Source organism: Mytilus edulis, chromosome 2 (assembly GCF_963676685.1).
Source record: "Mytilus edulis chromosome 2, xbMytEdul2.2, whole genome shotgun sequence".
In the NCBI taxonomy this organism is placed as follows: domain Eukaryota; kingdom Metazoa; phylum Mollusca; class Bivalvia; order Mytilida; family Mytilidae; genus Mytilus; species Mytilus edulis.
The window spans coordinates 54727147-54734755 of NC_092345.1; the positions used below are offsets into that span (position 1 = coordinate 54727147).

General features: G+C 32.3%; 1 protein-coding gene across 1 annotated transcript in view; it reads right to left on the minus strand.

Moving 5' to 3' along the window:
• Positions 1-6051, minus strand: part of LOC139512449 (zinc transporter ZIP10-like) — a 30298-nt gene extending 24247 nt beyond the window's left edge. The window contains exon 1 of the mRNA XM_071300061.1: positions 6009-6051. The gene's annotated coding sequence lies outside the window, so the exon portion shown is untranslated. The remainder of the gene's footprint in view (positions 1-6008) is intronic.
• Between the last annotated feature and the right edge of the window lie 1558 nt (positions 6052-7609).

Sequence of the window (7609 nt, forward strand, 5' to 3'; positions counted from 1 at the left end):
TCAACAAACGCCTCAATGGCCATAGGAGTGATATCTCTAAGAAGCCACTTCTCCCAGTTTCTCAGCACTTTAGACAGTCAGGTCACAAACTTGATGACTTTTACCGCATGAAAATTCTAGTGATTGAACAGAACATTCACTGGAGTGATGCCCAGCGACAGGTTCGGGAAAACTTTTGGATAAAGGAACTTAATGTACATCATCCAAACGGCATTAATAAGAAATACTAACGATTTTGATTTCACTCATTTTTATTAATACACAATCGACCAAAATTTACCTGTGTTATTACTGATCTACTTTTACACCTTATACATTACGAATCAGGGGTGGTGTTCTCGAAGCTATCTTAGGATTAGGACGTGTCCTAAATCTATCTTATGACAAGTCTTTGCCAAATAAATAATAGCATAATAAAGTTTGGATTTCGCTTTTTGCTCATTATTTTACGTGAAAATGAACATGAAATGAAACGCATCATCGGTTATTAACTCGTATATAAAGAAATTGTGCATGATTTTAAACTTTGAACTTCGTGTTTCACGGTACGATTACACTACAAATGTAATTCTCATTTCAAAACAAATTGTTTTCCAGTTTAAATTACAATCCTTTTTGATATAATTACATTGGTAATTATGCATTTAATTCTATACATGTTATTATAAAATTCGTAAACAATTTTATTAAATAATTTCGTCATGAATAAATGTTTTATCAAAAAATTACTTTAACGATTTAAAATTTCGACTTAGGATATGTTTAGGACGTCCTAACATAAGATTCGTCTGAGATAGCTTCGAGACACAACTTAAGAGTGTCCTAAACTGGTCCTGAGTCAATCCTAAAATTGGTCTAAGATGTGTCTTAGGGCGGATCTTAAGATACTTTCGAGAACACCACCCCTGCATGGTTAAAACTTTTGACACTGAGGAAGGCCATTTGTTGAGCCGAAATATTTGTCAACACGATTTAATAACAACATTTTCGTATAATTACATCTTATATCAGTACCGTTGTGCAAATTTTTAGACTGATATATATATACATATACAACTCGTCTAAACATCAGCCCAACAATGTTAGATCTGTAAATTTGCTTTCGCAAAATGTTTTGTTCTTCCCTGGCCGAGATTCGAACTCGTGCTACTTGGATATCGTGACACCAAATCGCCTTCACTGTATCCGACGCGCTAGACAACTCGACCACATTGGCTTCACAAAAATTAAGCTTTCGGTGGCCGAGTGTTACCTTTCCTCGTCAGTGTTAATCTAGCGTCGTAATACAGTACATGATATATAAGGCATGAAGATGGAATTGTTACAGATCAGCTGAAATATCTATTGTAAAGGATCCTACAAATTAATGCAAGATGCCGTCACAGAAACAATTATATGATACATAAGTACGTCTGTGCATCAGTGACAACTCTACAACAGATTAATCCATCGGATCACCAGCAGTGATGCTGATACATGGCTGCGTAAATTCTGTATACACAACTCGTCTAAATATTAGACCAACAATGTTAGATCTGTCAATTTGCTTTCGCAAATTTTTTGTTCTTCCCTGGCCAGGATGTATATCTACGCGTTGTAAACCATTAGGAAAACCCTAACATTTATTCAATGAATCAGAGTTTTTTGTCGAAAGAGCTACCGACACTTGGTTATATATTATTATCAAGTAAATAAGAGAGAGAACAGCCAAGTTAGGTTCCGACTCAATCGACTAGGATCGCCAGTTATACTGCCAAATTTCAGCGGTTCACTCCGGGAACTAATACTTACTCCATCAATCAATGCATATCACAACGATATGGCTAATAGTTGTGTAAATTGCGTTAAACACAACAAATCAATCATCAATCAATCGAATCAATCAATTAATAAAAAACAATCACCAGAGAAAGACGGAAAACTCCGTTAACATGAAGGGAACAAAATATTAGTAAAGTTATTAATAAAGAATTTGAATTTAGAACGTAAAACCATGGATAAATTCCTTTATTTCTTATGCAGGAAAAATACTGCAATATGATTGGTTAATTACCACGGTGTAAATAACACCCAACCTTGTTCACCCCGGGATAATTAAAGTTTTGCCAAAATCAAGAAAAAAATGGAAAAAAAAATATAATGATAATGATAAAATGTCAAAAAAAAAATAAAATGAAAAAGAAATAAATTTGAGGACAAAAATTGCGCCTAAGGGTGTATGAATTTTCAACAACGGTGTAAAATTCTGTACACCCCTGACTACACCAAGATAACTTATAGTTCATCGGAAGATAAGTTTGGAAGGTAGACAATTCTTCCATTTATGACTCCGTTAAAGTAACTCAGATGAGTATCCATATAAAGATAAATAAAATTATTTCGTTTTGCATATTGTGCAAGGAACACTTTTAATTTCTTTAAAAGATTTTATAAACAGAAAATACGTTTTGTACTGTGTAATTTTACTTCAAAATATATAAGAAAATCTAGTTTAATCTAGATTTCAATAACAACCAACGTTATACATGTAAGAATATTGCATGAAAAGAGCAATATTATTAGAAGAAAGGTACATCTTGCTGTATATGGAATCGAAAAGTAAAGAGACTGACAATGAATTAATTATCTTTTTAGACCAAGAACAATAACAAGTCATTTAACAACAAAAAGCAGAATATATTTTGCTCTGTTATGCATGCAATTGATTTGTGTCTATAAAACAACTAATTAAGTAAACATAACTAATTTTTCATTACGATTTAATGATACTCTTAGAAACACCGGTTGTATGGAACAGCGTAGGTCTTTTTAATTAGAAGCTAGTATATACACGGTGGGTATGGTTGTCCTGCGAGAGAACGTACTGTGCTGGTGATTCGGTCCTGACGGGTGCTGGTGATCAATGAAAAAATGTAAACAAAGACGAAAATGATGATTTTTGACGTTTTCACTCATAAAAAATGGAAGAAAACAGTTGAGATTTTTCAATTTCGTTTCGTATGGGTTCATATATAAACCATTAAAAAAATAACCCTCTAAACTGTTTCAGTAAGCTTAACACAAAAATGCTCATTTTCAGAAAATCTCGAACTGAAAAAATAAAACAAAAATGCTCATAGAGTCCGCTTTCTATACCGCAATCCACACGACAAAACAATTTGGTGAAAAAACATTGCAATTTATTAAAATTTAGCATTTTCTCAATTTATTCATGTCCTGATACTGTGCTGGTGGGTCCTGTCATTGTGCTGGTGGGTCCTGATACGGTGCTGGTGATTTTGGATAAGAAGTTGGTAATATTTGAAACAAATGTTACAAAATCAATAAAATTAGCCAGATAATTGTTGCCAACAGGATCTATGACTCCCATTTTAGCTCTTGTGCATCCATTTGGATGTTTAATATGTGTTTTCAAATGATCTGAACTTGTATTACATAATAACATAAAAGGGCAACATATTTCGTCCAATATCAGATAACAATATATAGTATCTAAAATAAGATAAAAATTCCACAATACTATATAATTCATTTTATGTGTCAATTTGTTCGAAAAAAGTCGAAAAGAAGAGACTTTTTTAATGTCATGATTATATGTCGCTTTCTAGATCTATGCTTAGCATTTATTTCAGATGACATGGACTCCTCACCCTGATGACCCTGCTGCCTTTCATAACTTTATCCGTATACATATATTAATAGATAAACAAAAGGCTGCATGCAATACGTATTTTTGTATTTAAAATGATTCGTTGTAACGAAAATATTTGTGGTGAATGGAAACTGTGAGGGTCACAATCTTAAATTGCATATAAATGTTGCTGGAACCAGTTTCGTTTTCTGATCTGAATTTTCTCAAATGTGCAAGGTAGATAGACATTTTGATTTTTTTTTACTCGGTAATGAACCATTGTGTTGATCCCATGCTAAACATAACAAAAATCTCGGTACAAAGGTCTGCGAATTTTCTACAAAAATAGTGATTTTTTTTCCACTAAATTCTCTTTTTCTAATAAATACAATTATGAACTATAAATGATAATGCTAAAAATTAAAAATGCAAGAAGTTTCCCCTTGATATATGTACACAATTATATCTCTATTATTCATTGTCTGTGCTGTTTTGATACTATTGCAGTTTGCACGTTTCGGAATTGACAGGCCATATGAGGGGTCATAAACCGTACACGAAAAGATAAACTATTGATATAAGTACTTAATTTGCATCTTTGAACCCCCACCCCGGCTTGTTTTTTTAGGAGCATGGGGTGTCTAAAAATGGTCGATTACAGACAGCCGAGTACGTATTTTACTTTCCAGGCGTGTTATTGTTGATTGTTAAAGTCCTGAAAACGGATAGATGGAAACAAAAAAGTTTGATATATCTGGCTTTAGATTCAGGTTTTTTTTAATACAAATTAAGGCTACATTTAATATAATAATTCTATGAATTCACAATATAAAAAATGCAGAAAAAAAAAATGAATGAAGTGAAATATCTAAGTAAGAAGTCATTACTACAGAGATGGTGTGTTTGACACACAAAACTTAAAAGCTTAGTGATATTACCAATATTAAAATGAAAGTACATGTATATTTTAGTTGGGTATTTTTTCCATTTACTCATTTTCAATTATAATCAAGGCACATTTTATTTTTATTCATGAAAAATATTTATATATAGAAAAGAAGGACACATTGTTCACTTCCTTCCCCGTAATTCTTTATCAAAAATATTTATTTTGAAATGAAAAAAGCTAAGAAATCTTAATTTTATTAGTGTTCTCTAGGTTAGCCTGCCTTTTCATAAAATAGTGATTTTTTTTAGTGTTCTATCGAACTTTCAAAAAAAAAAAAAAACCTGATAACAGTTTAGACAAAAAAAAATTGTTGGAAAAATCTTACAGCAAGTGATTCTTAATAGCTATTAGATACATTTTTTCTTTTACAATACAACTTTTAAATCTTACGGGAAACTATTCCAAGCTTTCACTGTAACCTCGCTCTAACTTATCCCCATCCCTCCCCCCGCCCCCCCAAAAAAAACACCAAACAAACAAATTCGCAATACTATTGTCATTCTTATAGTCAGCACTCAATTGTTCACAAACAAATGTGTTTGAAGCTGCTAAAGACATGATTCAAACGCTCAGAAAGTCCTTTGTTCTATATTTTTGCTCTCAATTTTTATGCAAAATCTTTTACATTTTTATTTTATGGGTTATTGTTGAAGGTCGTGCGATGGCGTATGGTTGTTAACACATACTTCCTTTGGTTTCTTATGGAAATTTGTCCATTGACAACAAACATACCACATTATCTACTTTATATAAGTATTGTATAAATTACAACGTATTTTGGTGATCTTGCAAAATGATCGTAATCCCGAAAATCGTAAACATATTTTCTTACCTTAAAAGGGGGCAAGAAGGGTTCCATTAACAGGCCAATAAATAAGATTACAGTTAGTTTAAAAAAAAATATTTAAAAATAGGTGTATTTTTTCTCTCATAATAACAGTAAACAGATTCACAACAATGTCAATTTCAAGAAAGCAGACAACAGCTAATACGTTAATAACAGTACAGCATCAATGATCTTGAATATATGCCACTTTTAACTAAAATAAAAAAGCACAGAACCAGGACATAGGAGCACAGAACCAGGACCATTTTTCTTATCACCAGCACAGCGTCAGGACAATTCCGTTTAACGAACTTGCACGACTTTTGCTATATAATATTGTTGTAATATACTTTGCATGGTACTTATGACACATCAGAGAAAAATTAAGCAACAAAACAGTCGTTTTATTGCCGTTCTGATACAATGTAAACAAACCCACCAGCACAGAATCAGGACCCACCAGCACCCGTCAGGACCAAATCACCAGCACAGTACGTTCTCTCGCAGGACAACCATACCCACCGTGATATAATCATTGCCAAATACATGTGGCCAGTCCTTTTGCTATTCTTATATCATAAAGTATTTAATTGTATACTTACATGTACTTTGATGAATATCACATTTAATAACAAAGTTATAAAGGAAGTTTAAATATGAACAATCACGTTTAAACCTAACTATACGACTATAGTGCAGTTTAAACGTGATTGTCCATATTTAAAGGTATTACTCGTATAGTTTGAAGTATTTATTTACTAGTAAGTTTTTTTTTCTGAATAGAATTATAATAGATATAGGAAGATGTGGTGTGGGTGCCAATAATAACTCTCCATCCAAATAACAATTTTAAAAAAGTAAACCATTATAGGTCAATGTACGGCCTTCAACACGGAGCCTTGGCTCACACCGAACAACAAGCTATAAAGGGTCCAAAAATTACGAGTGTAAAACATTCAAACGGGAAAACCAACGGTCTAATCTATTTTAAATTAAAAAAAAAAAAAAAACGAGAAACGAGAAACGAGAAACACGTATAAATTACATAAACAAACAACAACTCCTGTACATCAGATTCCTGACTTAGGACAGGTGCAAACATTTGCAGCGGGATTAAATGTTTTAATGGATCCAATTTTTTTTTCTGAAACAATAGCATAACATCACAACATAAAAAAACACACGATAAAATATTAATTGGCAGGCTTAACTCAATCAAAAAACGTACAATTATACACTATAAACGAATAAATTTGATCTGCATGTTTATTGGAAAACATGAAGGGATGAAATTTAAATATTACCCATAAGGCTTTATGTATACATTTTTGTACTTCACAAAACACCGTAAACAGCGAATAGTACCACGTATGTGGATCGACCTTGGAAAAACGTTATCCTTGCGTTTTCAGAAATAGCTGAATATTGACTGGCTTAGACCTTTGTTTGAGATTAGGATCTGCAATATAAGTACATATTAACTTTAAGCTTGCTGAACTTTGGTTGATGCAGTGTTGATTATATAGATATAAGAAGATGTAGTATGAGTGCCAATGAGACAACTCTCCATCCAAGTCATAATTTAAAAAGGATAAAACGGGAAAAAGCTGACAAAAAATCTTTGGACTCTTTTTTTAATTCAGTAATGAAGATAGTTGATATACGTATTCAACATTTTAAAGAACATTTTACTATTAACAATAACCACAAAAAACCTATTTCTCGTATCAAACATAAACTAAAAGAACTAGCCATGAAATTTGTTTTTGTCCCGGCCGATAAAGCTGCTAATAACATTATTATTGTTTGACGTAAATTTTACATTGAGGTTCTTAAAAAAGAAATCACCAATTCACCAACATTCCAACTGACTCCATTTTCAGAAAACGACATCTGTAACAAACATAAACTTTTAGCTACCGCTTTACAAGCAGAGCCAAATACAATGAAAGTCCCAACTATGTACTGGCTTCCGAAGCTACACAAAACACCTTACAAATATAGATTTATTTCGTCTTCAAGCCATTGTTCCACTACTAAATTGTCTATTCTTCTTACCAGCACACTTGGTACAATTAAAAATCTGATAATAAATTGTTCAAATAAGGCCTTCGAAAATAGTGGAATTAATTACTTTTGGAGTGTCAAGAACTCGTTGGAAGTACTTGATAAATTGCATGCTTATATTGGTGATTTTGAATCT